This window comes from Balaenoptera borealis (genome assembly GCF_965194805.1).
Source record: "Balaenoptera borealis genome assembly, chromosome: 1".
NCBI classification, from domain to species: Eukaryota; Metazoa; Chordata; class Mammalia; order Artiodactyla; family Balaenopteridae; genus Balaenoptera; species Balaenoptera borealis.
This window is the reverse complement of record NC_138860.1, coordinates 162,217,508-162,233,080: the sequence shown is the minus strand read 5'-3', so window position 1 is coordinate 162,233,080 and position 15,573 is coordinate 162,217,508. Positions and strand designations below refer to the sequence as shown.

The window sequence follows — 15,573 nt, the reverse complement described above, 5'->3', positions numbered from 1 at the left end:
GTTATTGAATTGCATGAGCTGTTTATATATTTTGGAAATTAAGCCCTTATTGGTCCCATCATTTGCAAATATTTTCTCCCAATCCATAGGTGGCTGTCAAAAGATTCCTTTTTTTTTTTTTTTTTGACTGTGCCGTGCAGCATGCGGGATCTTAGTTCCCCAACCAGGGATCGAACCCAAGCCCCCTCCAGTGGAAGCACGTAATCTTAACCACTGGACCGCCAGAGAAGCAGATTCCATTCTCTTAATAGGCATGCTGAACTGGAAGAAGAGGGTGTCTTTTGAAACAAGATAAATTTTAGTCAGAAACAAGACAGATTTGGGTTGTCTCAGTGACTCTAAATTTGGTCCAGGGCACAAAAATAGCCCAAGCCTTTATTGGTGTCAGGCTGGCGGATACAGGGTGTGACATCTGGAGATCTAGCCTGTGTGGAGGGTGCAGGCCTCAGACATGGGAAGGCAGAACATGGACGGTGGCCGTGGTGGTGGAGGCTGCCTCGTGCCCCCGGCAGGCTCTTCCTGCAAATGTGGGATCTGGAGGCCTTTTTATCAGAGGCTGGAGGAGAAGGCCGAGGGTCTGAGACTGCTTATTTTCCAAGAGCCACAATAAGGGGTTAAGAAAGTAAACACTCTGACTGCTTCCCTAAGCGGAGCTTTGTAGAAAAGAAGGTACCTGTGGAACCAGCAGTGGCATCGTGTGTCCCCAGTGCTGGGCCCATGCCTCACCACTCAGGTATCTCAATGGAGCTGGCTGTCAAGAGTCTCTGTTGGCTTCAAGAAACTACAAGTGGCTTCCAACCCACCTCACAGGGTCGTGAAGTGTCATAACATCAGCAAGAGGTGAACTTTATTAAATACTTCCTAGGTCACAGAACTTCTTTGAATCACTGTGATGAATTCTTAAAGGCTGAGAAGTAGGATTTATTGTACATGAACTGGCCTTGCTTGTCACTCCAGCCTCATCTTGGACACCTAGACCCTGGACCACTAGATTCCAGCCCTGTGGGCCTCCTGGATGTTTCTCAAAGATTCAGGGCCTTTGCATTTGTGGTTCCATCTGCCTGGAAGGCTCTTCCACCACCTCTTCACATGACTGGTTTTTCCTCCTCCAGACTTGACTATTTATTTCCCTCATTTACCAGGGTTTAGAATAGTGAATTGATTCCTAGCATTCTGCAAAGGTGGTGGTTCTCAATCTCCCAGGAGACATTTGGGAATATCTGGAGACATTTTTGGTTGTCACAGCTGGGGAAGGGAAGGTGGTGCCACCGGCATCCAGTGTGCAGAGGCCAGGGATGCTACTAAATATTCTACAATACACTGGACAGTCATCCACAGCAAAGAATTATCACCCACGACAAAGAATTATCTGCCCCAAAATGTCAATAGTGCCAAGTTTGAGAAATTCTGTCCAAAGATGACCAATGCTGCTGCTGCTGACCTAATGGATATTAATATATGTGATACTTTTCAATCTATTACAGTTCTCTCTGATGCTCAGATTGTCCCTTCCAAGCCTATTATGAAGCCTCTTCAGGTTAGCTTCAGAGTACTTTTAACTCTCTCCTAGGAGGTTCAGGGAGCTTCCTTGCCTTCTGCGATGAGATGTTCCAGGCTGTGCTTATGCATTTCCTGCCCTGGGTCAGAAATGGGCCATTTCTCTAAGAGCCCTGGTGCCTTGTGGTGGAGTTGATCATTTAAGACTACACTCGGGGCATTAGAGCTCCCCACTGTCCCTCCTTGGCCACCATTTCTAGGCTTTTTCAGTGGACAGAGCTAGGGAATATGTATTTTCTAAGAGAAAAAAATCACGAGTTCAAACAAAATTTCCTCTTTTAAAAAAATTTTTATTATTATTTTTTGGCCCCGCCGGGCGGCATGCAGGATCTTAGTTCCCTGATCAGGGATCAAACCCACACCCCCTGCAATGGAAGTGCGGAGTCTTAACCACTGGACCACCAGGGAATTCCCCAAACTAATATTTCTTTTTTTTTTTTAATATTTATTTATTTATTTATTTTATTTTTGGCTGTGTCGGGTCTTAGTTGCCCCACGTGGGACCTTCATTGCGGCACGTGGGATCCTCCGCTGTGGCGCGCGGGCTCCTCTTCGTTTGTGGCCCGCGTGCTCAGTAGTTGTGCGAGCGAACTTAGTTGCCCCGTGGCATGTGGGATCTTAGTTCCCCAACCAAGGATCAAACCTGCGTTCCCTGCATTTGAAGGCGGATTCTTAACCACTGGACCACGAGGGAAGTCCCCAAATATTTCTTTTTTTTTAATTTTTTTTTTATATTGGAGTATAGTTGATTAACAATATTGTCAGGTGTACAGCAAAGTGATTCAGTTATACATACACATGTCTATTCTTTTTCAAGTTCTTTTCCCATTTAGATTTTTATAGAATATTGAGCAGAGTTCCCTGTGCCATACAGTAGGTCCTTGTTGGTTATCTGTTTTAAATATAGCAGTGTGTATATGTCAATCCCAAACTCCCAATCTATCCCTCAAACTAATATTTCCAATTCAAGCTTAGGATTATAGACTTACTTAAATTCTTTTTTGTATATTTTATATTTCTATTTTCTTTTGCACTGAATAATTTGGTCCTAACAACATTAATATGATAGTCGTTTGCTTTATCCTACAAGTATATATATATATATTACATATATATATTATATATATAAATATGTTATATCCTACACGTATAATAGGTATAGAATAACATCATCATAACAATATGATTACTGAAAAATTAAGATTTATTTTTAGTTTATTTTGTCCTTAAGCTATCCCACTAGGGATATACAGTCAAACTACTCTGTTTGAAAATGACTTGAAATAATTCCTCACTGTGTGGGTAAGCCACCAACTCAATATACCCACCATTTATTTACTTTATTTTGCATTTTAGTCTTAGGTATTACTCTTTGTTTTTGTATTTTGAATTATTCTTGTTTTATACTTATGTGAAATATTTACAAAATTTACAAAGCAAGGGACATTCAGAGACGCCTGGCTTCCATGCCTGTCTCCTACACTCTGTCTCTGTTCTCTTCCTCCAGCAAAAGATAACTACATTTTTTAAGTTGAAATATAGTTGACATACAATATTATGTTAGTTTCAAGTATACTACATAGTGATTTGACATTTGCACACATTATGAAATGATCACTATAAGTCTAGTAACCACCTGTCCCCATACAAAGTTATTACAATATTATTGACCATATTCTTTATGCTGTATATTACACCCCATGACTTATTTATTATAATAACTGCAGATTTGTACCTCTTAATCCCCTTCACCTATTTCACCCACTCCAACTATTTCTTAATTAATTTATTAGTTTGTAGTTTATCTCCATTTTAAAAATACAATGACATATATACGTACCTATGAGGTGTATGCATTTTTATAATATTTGTATTTTGACCCGTTCTTAGATAAAAGGTATATTATCTGTACTTTTCACCTTAGTTCTCTTTAAAAAAACTGTCTCCTGGAGATCACTTTATTGCAGAATATAGATGATCTCTTTGTTCTAATTTACAGCTGTTTAGCACCCCATCATGAAGAGGTACCGTGGTTCATTTATTCCATCTTCTGTTGATAGACATTTGGGTTGTTTCCAGTCTTTTTCTGTAACAAGTTACAAAATTGGGTCATAACAAATAGTCTTGTATGTACATCTTTTTGTATTTTTGTGAGTGTGTCTTTGGGACAATTTCTTAGAAGTGAGATGCTTGGGTCAAAACATGTATAATTTTGCTAGATATTGCCAGATTCCCCTCCATAAGGATTAAGCCATTTTGTGTTCCTGCCAGCAATGCACGAGTGCTTGATCCGGTCTTAGAGTGTCTTTCTGGAAATATTTTTCCAAAGTACCACATCTAAAGTAACCCCACACTGGGGGCTTCCTTGGTGGCGCAGTGGTTGGGAATCCACCTGCCAATGCAGGGGACACGGGTTTGAGCCCTGATCCGGGAAGATCCCACATGCCACGGAGCAGGTAAGCCTGTGCGCCACAACTACCGAGCCTGCGGTCTAAAGCCCACGAGCCACATCTACTGAGACCGCGTGCCACAACTACTGAAGCCCATGCACCTAGAGCCTGTGCCCCGCAACAAGAGAAGCCACCTCAATGAGAAGCCCACGCACCCTGCAACGAAGAGTAGCCCCCGCTCACTGTAACTAGAGAAAGCCCACGTGCAGCAAGGAAGACACAATGCAGCCAAAAAATAAATAAATAAAATAAATTTATTTTAAAAAATAATAAAGTAACCCCACACTGAACTGGAACTAAAGGTATAACTCTAATTTTTAAAATAGATATATCCAGAAAAATAGAAATAAATACAGATGTGTGTTTATGCATGGGTTAGTATACACAGATACATTTCCTAGCTCTGTCCACTGAGAGCGCCTAAAAGCATGACACTTTATTTTAATGAGCACACCGTGTGCTCAGAGCTTGGTGTTTAAATCCCCATTCTATACATGGTAAATGAAATGAACCAGAACTCCTTGGAGAAGTGACTGATGTCAGCAGCGGGGAATGGGAAATCACAAGATGGGCCTGGAGCATCTGGTGGTGCCAGACAATTAGGAAATACTCAAAAAAAGGATGGGGAGGGGGGCATGTCAAAGGGACAAGGGGCCAACCCAAAGATGCTCCCAATGGGCAAAGCTAGAACAATCTGAGCAACAATTTTATTGGATTATAACCCATAGAATAAATGAAATATCCGTGAACCCATAATGATATAAATAAATAACAGAATAATTATGGAAAGAAGGGCAAGTCTTCCTTTCAAAAGAATTCCATTTAATAAAAGTAGAGGGAAAGAAGGAAACAGAAAATCACTATTGCAGATATTACAGTAATAATTGCTAAAATCAGTGGGCAAAAGTTTGAGGAGAAATATATGTGCAAATCTCAATATCTCTCCCTAAAGATATTTATTATTTCCAAAAGAAAAATAATGACATTACAGTGAAGATACCTGGCAGATACCACCTTAACCAAAGAATTAGTTAACATCACTAGTAATAGTACATATTGACATTATATCATCCAATTTGATGTGCTTAGAAGAGGACACAGATTCCAAGGTGGATTTCTCCAAAATCTGTAACTTCAATTTAATAATGAGAAAACATCAGCTAAACCCAAATTGAGGGACAGCCTACAAAATACCTGACCAGTGCTCTTCATAAGAAAGGGCATGGGGCTTCCCTGGTGGCGCAGTGGTTGAGAATCTGCCTGCCAATGCAGGGGACACGGGTTCGAGCCCTGGTCTGGGAAGATCCCACATGCCGCGGAGCAACTGGGCCTGTGAGCCACAACTACTGAGCCTGCACGTCTGGAGCCTGTGCTCCACAACAAGAGAGGCCGCGATAGTGAGAGGCCCGCGCACCGCGATGAAGAGTGGCCCCTGCTTGCCACAACTAGAGAAAGCCCTCACACAGAAACGAAGACCCAACACAGCCAAAAATAAATAAATAAATTTAAAAAAAAAAAAAAAAAAGAAAGGACATGAAAGACAAGGAATGGCTTAGCACTTGCTACAGGTCAGAGCACATCAGGGAGACCTAACAATGAAATGTAATGTGGGATCCAGGATTGAATCCTGGAACAGAAAAAGGACATAAGTTGGAAAACCGGCAAAATTCTAGAAAAGTCTGTAGTGTACTTAATAATATTGTACCAATATCAATTTCCTGGTTTTGGTCATTATGCTGTGCTTTGGTTATTTAAGATGGTTATCATTAGCGAAAGCTGGGTAAAGAGTATATGGGAAGTCTCTTGCAACAATTCTTGCAACAATTTTTCTCTGAATCTAAATAATCTAAAATTACTACAGAATAAAGTTAGAAACATAAAATAACCCCACACGCCCTCCCTGCATTATCTGCAATCCCACCTCTCTCTTGGTGTCCTTCACAGAGCTCATCGCATACAATGACTTTGTTTGTTCACTCTTTCCTACCTGACTTCCCCCCTGCACATAAACTTCACAGGCACAGGGCCACAGTTTCCCCAGTGCCTAAATACTGACTTGCTTTCAAATGTGTTGCATACACAAATTAATTAGAATTCCTAGATGTGCCAGGGAAACATGAAGGGAAAAGTGAGTGTTCTAGAAGACCTCCAGAGCATGAGAAGGCAGCTGAGTCAGGAATCTTCTCCCATGTGCCCAAAGGTGAACTTATAGGACCCCCCCCACCCCCGCCAGATTAGGAATTCCTACCCCAGATTCTGCAAAGGGGGGGAATAATTTACTATCCTCTTGCTTCAAACATCAGCAGTCCCCCCAGGACGACCACGGAGAGAGAATTCCTGGCAGGACTTATCTCAGATGGCCAGGATCCAGAACATAGGCCAGACAAGGAGCACCCCTTTCCCTGCACCCCCCAGCCTGTCTTAATCTGCCAGGGGACCCGGGAATGAACTTCCCAATTCCACAACCCGCAGCCAATTTTACCAGGAAAACCCAAGAAATCACATTGTGCAGACCTTGGCCTTTCCCCTAAATTCCCTCTACAGAGCATCCCACAGTAGCAGCGGGGCAGGAAGCAGGGACAGGCCAACTCCAAGGTGGAGGGCTTATGCTGTTTTGTAGCCTTGGACGGTGGAGGGCCACTGCAGTGAAAAGGAACCCAGACGGGAGCCAGGACTCCTGGGATCTGTCTCCACGTGTGCATAAAAGTGGGAGGAGACTGTATGCAGTGATCTGTCCTTTGAGCTCTGATGTTTTGGAATCTTCAGCACTTTCATAAAGAAGGGGTCAGTTTTTGCTTTGTGCCCGAGCTGGAACACAGTGGATGGCGCCACTGGCATTGCTGAAGGGCTGCCTCTCCAGGCCTGGGCATCTTTGGGAGATTCCAGACCTTGGTTATAGGGGAAGGTGGAGGTTGGGCATGAATGTGCACCGAAAAGGAAATGCTCCTGAATAATAGGTTAGAAACATTTGCTGGACCACACCAAGTGCGGCCGCAGTTGCAGACAGGGCTTTTTACACTTTCATTTCAATTTCATCTCTGTATCAAACATTTTGCAGATGTGGATTCCGAGGCCCAGAGGATCAAGTGTCTTCACAAAGGTCAGGCAGGTGGAAAGGAGGCACTTTGAAGCCGTCCAAATGCCTTTCAGATGCATTGATATATTTTTATTTTATATAATCTTTCATTTCATACTTTTATTTAGAGGAAGAAAACTGAATGTCTCTCTTTTCTCTTCCATGGCTTTTGAGTCTCACACATGAAACTCCCGATGGTGCTGGCAGGATGTTATTACTTTGATATGTCAATTAAATTAGGAAATTAGAGGTCAAAACCCCTCCCACCTCCTAAGGAATGGCCATCCCTCCTATCCCATGATCCCTGTCCTTTTTTTTTGTTTTTAGCTTTGTATTCTTTTATTTTGAATTTGTAGGTGGAAAATGGCAGACACCTGGGGTAGATTTTAAAGAACGGAAATGATCCCAGACGGGCATTGTGTTCTCTTGGTGCTTCGTTGACTGCATTAGTAATGCTGCTCTGGCCTCATACTCTTTTTTTTTTTTTAATCAGTCATCAATTTTATACACATCAGTGTATACATGTCAATCCCAATCGCCCAATTAAGCACACCACCATCCCCACCCCACCGCAGTTTTCCCCCCTTGGTGTCCATACGTTTGTTCTCTACATCTGTGTCTCAACTTCTGCCCTGCAAACCAGTTCATCTGTACCATTTTTCTAGGTTCCACATACATGCGTTAATATACGATATTTGTTTTTCTCTTTCTGACTTACTTCACTCTGTGTGACAGTCTCTAGATCCATCCACATCTCAACAAATGACTCAATTTCGTTCCTTTTTATGGCTGAGTAATATTCCATTGTATATATGTACCACATCTTCTTTATCCATTGTCTGTCGATGGGCATTTAGGTTGCTTCCATGACCTGGCTATTGTAAATAGTGCTGCTATGAACATTGGGGTGCATGTGTCTTTTTTTTTTTTTAATTAATTTATTTATTTAGTTTTGGCTGTGTTGGGTCTTTGTTTCTGTGCGAGGGCTTTCTCTAGTTGCGGCAAGCGGAGGCCACTCTTCATTGCAGTGCGCAGGCCTCTCACTATCATGGCATCTCTTGTTGCAGAGCACAGGCTCCAGTCGCGCAGGCTCAGTAGCTGTGGCTCATGGGCCTAGTTGCTCCGTGGCATGTGGGATCTTCCCAGACCAGGGCTCGAACCCGTGTCCCTGCGTTAGCAGGCAGATTCTCAACGACTGTGCCACCAGGGAAGCCCCCATTTGTCTTTTTGAATTACGGTTTTCTCTGGGTATATGCCCAGTAGTGGGATTGCTGGATCATATGGTAATTCTATTTTTAGTTTTTTAAGGAACCTCCATATTGTTCTCCATAGTGGCTGTATCAATTTACATTCCCACCAACAGTGCAGGAGGCTTCCCTTTTCTCCACACCATCTCCAGCATTTGTTGTTTGTAGATTTTCTGATGATGCCCATTCTAACTGGTATGAGGTGATACCTCATTGTAGTTTTGATTTGCATTTCTCTAATAATTAGTGATGTTGAGCATCTTTTCATGTGCTTCTTGGCCATCTGTATGTCTTCTTTGGAGAAATGTCTATTTAGGTCTTCTTCCCATTTTTGGATTGGGTTGTTTGTTTCTTTAATATTGAGCTGAATGAGCTGTTTATATATTTTGGAGATAAATTCTTTGTCCATTGATTCATTGGCAAATATTTTCTCCCATTCTGAGGGTTGTCTTTTCATCTTGTTTATGGTTTCCTTTGCTGTGCAAAAGCTTTTAAGTTTCATTAGGTCCTATTTGTTTATTTTTGTTTTTATTACCATTACTCTAGGAGGTGGATCAAAAAAGATCTTGCTGTGATTTATGTCAAAGAGTGTTCTTCCTACGTTTTCCTCTAAGAGTTTTATAGTGTCCGGTCTTACATTTAGGTCGCGAATCCATTTTGAGTTTATTTTTGTGTATGGTGTTAGGGAGTGTTCTAATTTCATTCTTTTACATGTAGCTGTCCAGTTTTCCCAGCACCACTTATTGAAGAGACTGTCTTTTCTCCATTGTATATCTTTGCCTCCTTTGTCATAGATTAGTTGACCATAGGTGCGTGGGTTTATCTCTGGGCTTTCTATCTTGTTCCATTGATCTATGTTTCTGTTTTTGTGCCAGTACCATATTGTCCTGATTATTGTAGCTTTGTAGTATAGTCTGAAGTCAGGGAGTCTGATTCCTCCAGCTCCGTTTTTTTCCCTCAAGACTGCTTTGGCTATTCAGGGTCTTTTGTGTCTCCATACAAATTTTAAGATGATTTGTTCTAGTTCTGTAAAAAATGCCATTGGTAATTTGATAGGGATTGCATTGAATCTGTAGATTGCTTTGGGTAGTATAGTCATTTTCACAATATTGATTCTTCCAATCCAAGAACATGGTATATCTCTCCACCTGTTGGTATCATCTTTAATTTCTTTCATCAGTGTCTTATAGTTTTCTGCATACAGGTCTTTTGTCTCCCTAGGTAGGTTTATTCCTAGGTATTTTATTCTTTTTTTGCAATGGTAAATGGGAGTATTTCCTTAATTTCTCTTTCAGATTTTTCATCATTAGTGTATAGGAATGCAAGAGATTTCTGTGCATTCATTTTGTATCCTGCAACTTCACCAAATTCATTGATTAGCTCTAGTAGGTTTCTGGTGGCATCTTTAGGATTCTCTATGTATAGTATCATGTCATCTGCAAACAGGGACAGTTTTACTTCTTCTTTTCCAATTTGGATTCCTTTTATTTCTTTTTCTTCTCTGATTGCCGTGGCTAGGACTTCTAAAACTATGTTGAATAATAGTGGTGAGAGTGGACATCCTTGTATCGTTCCTGATCTTAGAGGAAATGCTTTCCGTTTTTCACCATTGAGAATGATGTTTGCTGTGGGTTTGTTGTATATGGCCTTTATTATGTTGAGGTAGGTTCCCTCTATGCCCACTTTCTGGAGAATTTTTATCATAAATGGGTATTGAATTTTGTCAAAAGCTTTTTCTGCATCTATTGAGATGATCATATGGTTTTTATTCTTCAATTTGTTAATATGGTATATCACATTGATTGATTTGCGTATATTGAAGAATCCTTGCATCCCTGGGATAAATCCCACTTGATCGTGGTGTATGATCCTTTTAATGTGTTGTTGGATTCTGTTTGCTAGTATTTTGTTGAGGATTTTTGCATCTATATTCATCAGCGATATTGGTCTGTAATTTTCTTTTTTTGTAGTATCTTTGTCTGGTTTTGGTATCAGGGTGATGGTGGCCTCATAGAATGAGTTTGGGAGTGTTCCTTCTTCTGCAATTTTTTGGAAGAGTTTGAGAAGGATGGGTGTTAGCTCTTCTCTAAATGTTTGATAGAATTCACCTGTGAAGCCATCTGGTCCTGGACTTTTGTTTGTTGGAAGATTTTTAATCACAGTTTCAATTTCATTACTTGTGATTGGTCTGTTCATATTTTCTGTTTCTTCCTGGTTCAGTCTTGGAAGGTTATACCTTGCTAAGAATTTGTCCATTTCCTTCAGGTTGTCCATTTTATTGGCATAGAGTTGCTTGTAGTAGTCTCTTAGGATGCTTTGTATTTCTGTGGTGTCTGTTGTAACTTCTCCTTTTTCATTTCTAATTTTATTGATTTGAGTCCTCTCCCTCTTTTTCTTGATGAGTCTGGCTAATGGCTTATCAATTTTGTTTATCTTCTCAAAGAACCAGCTTTTAGTTTTATTGATCTTTGCTATTGTTTTCTTTGTTTCTATTTCATTTATTTCTACTCTGATCTTTATGATTTCTTTCCTTCTGCTAACTTTGAGTTTTGTTAGTTCTTCTTTCTCTAGTTCCTTTAGGTGTAAGGTTAGATTGTTTACTTGAGATTTTTCTTGTTTCTTTAGGTAGGCTTGTGTAGCTATAAACTTCCCTCTTAGAACTGCTTTTGCTGCATCCCATAAGTTTTGGATCGTCATGTTTTCATTGTCATTTGTCTCTAGGTATTTTTTGATTTCCTCTTTGATTTCTTCAGTGATCTCTTGGTTATTTAGTAACGTATTGTTTAGCGTCCATGTGTTTGTCTTTTTTACGTTTTTTTCCCTGTAATTGATTTCTAATCTCATAGCGCTGTGGTCAGAAAAGATGCTTGCTATGATTTCAATTTTCTTAAATTTACTGAGGCTTGATTTGTGACCCAAGATGTGATCTATTCTGGAGAATGTTCCGTGCACACTTGAGAAGAAAGTGTAATCTGCTGTTTTTGGATGGAATGTCCTATAAATATCAATTAAATCTATCTGGTCTATTGTGTCATTTAAAGCTTCTGTTTCCTTATTTATTTTCATTTTGGATGATCTGTCCATTGGTGTAAGCGAGGTATTAAAGTCCCCCACTATTACTGTGTTACTGTCGATTTCCTCTTTTATAGCTGTTAGCAATTGCCTTATGTATTGAGGTGCTCCTATGTTGGGTGCATATATATTTATAATTGTTATATCTTCTTCTTGGATTGATCCCTTGATCATTATGTAGTGTCCTTCCTTCCTTGTCTCTTGTAACATTCTTTATTTTAAAGTCTATTTTATCTGATATGAGTATAGCTACTCCAGCTTTCTTTTGATTTCCATTTGCATGGAATATCTTTTTCCATCCCCTCACTTTCAGTCTGTATGTGTCCCTAGGTCTGAAGTGGGTCTCTTGTAGACAGCATATATATGGACCTTGTTTTTGCATCCATTCAGCAAGCCTGTGTCTTTTGGTTGGAGCATTTAATCCATTCACGTTTAAGGTAATTATCGATATGTATATTCCTATGACCATTTTCTTAATTGTTTTGGGTTTGTTTTTGTAGGTCCTTTTCTTCTCTTGTGTTTCCCACGTAGAGAAGTTCCTTTAGCATTTGTTGTAGAGCTGGTTTGGTGGTGCTGAATTCTCTTAGCTTTTGCTTGTCCGTAAAGCTTTTGATTTCTCCATCAAATCTAAGTGAGATCCTTGCCAGGTAGAGTAATCTTGGTTGTAGGTTCTTCCCTTTCATCACTTTAAGTATATCATGCCACTCCCTTCTGGCTTGTAGAGTTTCTGCTGAGAAATCAGCTGTTAACCTTATGGGAGTTCCCTTGTATGTTATTTGACATTTTTCCCTTGCTGCTTTCAATAATTTTTCTTTGTCTTTAATTTTTGCCAACTTGATTACTATGTGTCTCGGTGTGTTTCTCCTTGGGTTTATCCTGTATGGGACTCTCTGTGCTTCCTGGACTTGGGTGGCTATTTCCTTTCCCATGTTAGGGAAGTTTTCGACTATAACCTCTTCAAATATTTTCTCTGGTTCTTTCTCTCTCTCTTCTCCTTCTGGGACCCCTATAATGCAAATGTTGTTGCGTTTAATGTTGTCCCAGAGGTCTCTTAGGCTGTCTTCATTTTTTTTCATTCTTTTTTCTTTAGTCTGTTCCGCAGCAGTGAATTCCACCATTCTGTCTTCCAGGTCACTTATCCGTTCTTCTGCCTCAGTTATTCTGCTATTGATTCCTTCTAGTGTAGTTTTCATTTCAGTTATTGTATTGTTCATCTCTGTTTGTTTGTTCTTTAATTCTTCTAGGTCTTTGTTCAACATTTCTTGCATCTTCTCGATCTTTGCCTCCATTCTTATTCTGAGGTCCTGGATCATCGTCACTATCATTATTCTGAATTCTTTTTCTGGAAGGTTGCCTATCTCCACTTCATTTAGTTGTTTTTCTGGGGTTTTATCTTGTTCCTTCATCTGGTATATAGCCCTCTGCCTTTTCATCTTGTCTATCTTTCTGTGAATGTGGTTTTTGTTCCACAGGCTGCAGGATTATAGTTTCTCTTGCTTCTGCTGTCTGCCCTCTGGTGGTTGAGGCTATCTAAGAGGCTTGATGGGAGGCTCTGGTGGTGGGTAGAGGTGACTGTTGCTGTGGTGGTCAGAGCTCAGTAAAACTTTAATCCACTTGACTGTTGATGGGTGGGGCTGGGTTCCCTCCCTGTTGGTTGTTTTGCCTGAGGTAACCCAACACTGGAGCCTACCTGGGCTCTTTGGTGGGGCTAATGACAGAGTCTGGGAGGGCTCACGCCAAGGAGTACTTCCCAGAACTTCTGCTGCCAGTGTCCTTGTCCCCACGGTGAGCCACAGCCACCCCCTGCCTCTGCAGGAGACCCTCCAACACTAGCAGGTAGGTCTGGTTCAGTCTCCCCTGGGGGTCACTGCTCCTTCCCATGGGTCCCGATGTGCACACTACTATGTGTGTGCCCTCCAAGAGTGAAGTCTCTGTTTCCCCCAGTCCTGTTGACGTCCTGCAATCAAATCCCACTAGGCTTCAAAGTCTGATTCTCTAGGAATTCCTCCTCCCCTTGCCGGAGCCCCAGGTTGGGAAGCCTGATGTGGGGCTCAGAACCTTCACTCTAGTGGGTGGACTTCTGTGGTATAAGTGTTCGCCAGTCTGTGAGTCACCCACCCAACAGTTATGGGATTTGATTTTACTCTGATTACGCCCCTCCTACCGTCTCACTGTGGCTTCTCCTTTGTCTTTGGATGTGGGGTATCTTTTTTGGTGAGTTCCAGTGTCTTCCTGTTGATGATTGTCCAGCAACTAGTTGTGATTCTGGTGTTCTCGCAAAAGGGAGTGAGAGCATGTCCTTCTACTCCACTATCTTGGTTCCTCCCTCCCTGTCCTTTTTAAAGCCCTTTCACAGCCTTATGTGGAAAGGATCCTAGGATCCCCACTTCCCAGATGAGCAGACTGAGGCCACCCAGGGAAAGTACCTGATTGCTGACAGGGTCAGGGCTGGGACCAGAAGCCCCAGCTGCAGGTCAGAGCATCTACACTTCTTAATGCTGTTTTAGTGGCTAAAGCAGGGGAAGCCAGCCCAGGAACTACCATAGGGGACATCCAGGTCCCAACAAATGCTGTTTCTTAACACCAGCTTTTGAGAAACATCTTCCCCTAATCCACAGAAGCAACTACTGAAAGCTGTACATTCATGTGGTTCCAGCAAAGAAAGGGGGTGCTCTCCTTTGGCCAGTTACAGTAATGTCCAGTTTAATGACGCATCCCAGAAGTTTTATCAATTTCCGATGAAATCATTTTCCTAAAAATGTCCCACCTCTCATGCTTGCCTGGAACACTGGGGCAGGCAGTTTCCTGTGCTGGAACTATTGGGCAGGGGTGGGGGGTTGGTGGGGGCAGGTATCGATTTCACAAACCCACAGGACAGAAGCTTGGAGCTGAGGTCAGTCCAGGAGAAGAGGGCTCTCTTGACCCAGCACAAGCGGGCCCCCAGGTCAGCAAGGGATGGAGGCCACAGAGCTTGGTGCCCGCAGGAGCTGGCAGGTTTGTGGTTGTTCCCTCAGTCCTGGATCCAACATGAGTCAGTGTCAGGCCTGCAGACAGAGGTTCTCAGTGACCCACCTGTCAGCACCCCCCTGTGCCTTGGGGGCAGATACATTTAAGGATGCTTTGAGAGGGGTTGGGGGCAGAGCATGACTAAACGATCCCTACTCACTATCAGGGCCACCTCCTGTGACAGCTAACAGCCTGGACCTATTTCATCCTGCAGATCAGGGATGCTTACACAGTCACGTAACCGAGGTGGTCTCTGCTGTTACCGAATCCACAGAAATTGTCCCTAAAGCTCTGTGTGTGAGTGTGTAGGGAGGATGGGACTCTTGTGGTGATATTCATGGCGAGCATCACTGGGCAAAGGTCCAGAACCCTGCCTTCCACATCCTGCCTCCGTGGGAGGACCCAGATCCGTCCTATGTCACGCTGCCCCTGAAACAGCGTGGCTTGTGGGTGGGCATTTGCTGCAGGTCCAGCACCCTGTCAGATGATGGAGGTTCTATTTTCCCTCCTCCCCGGTCTGGTGATGAAAAGCCCATCTCCTGCCCAAACATGTGTCCACTGGCCCCGCCCAGCACAGCTGTTTGCCCATCCATCACCGGACCAGGTCCCCACCACGAGGACAGGAAGTGCTCCCCCATCCGCCTCCACCACCAGCCTGGTGACTTGTGGTCTCTGAGTCCAGTAGTCAGAGAATTTTTAAAAAGACTCACAGACATGTAATTAAAATCTCAGTGTTGGTTTTGGGGGAAGGCTCTGGGAGGCTCCCGCCCCTGCTTTGCGGAAACACAGATTTTTAGTGTTTGAAAGTGACAGGAGGCAAAAGTGAGACGCTCTAAATATACTGTCCTGGGCATTTCCGGGCAGCTGGGGAAATATGGGGTTTATTCTGCTCCTGCGGTCTCTTGCCCAGAATGTTAGAGCAGCTTTGCCACCAGCCTGCCTCGGGTCCCCTCCAGCCTTGGCTTTACCCTCGCCTCCACACATAGCTTCCACTCAACCCTTAAACCACACTCCCTTGCTGCCCAAAACCCTGGACCCCACCACTGGCCAGAGCACAGCCCACGCTCCGAGGCCAGAATTCCAGCTCTCCGCAGTCAGGCCACAGCCAGACTTATGCCCTGAGCCGCACATTGCTGGATGGTGGGCGGCCCCAGCACCCCACACC

The 15,573-nt window shown here is 42.6% G+C and overlaps 1 protein-coding gene across 2 annotated transcripts in view; it reads left to right on the top strand.

Annotated features, from left to right (window-relative positions):
* The window catches only part of LOC309627165 (bone morphogenetic protein 8B-like), a 44,334-nt gene that overhangs the window by 9,484 nt on the left and 19,277 nt on the right, over positions 1–15,573 (top strand). The window lies entirely within an intron of this gene.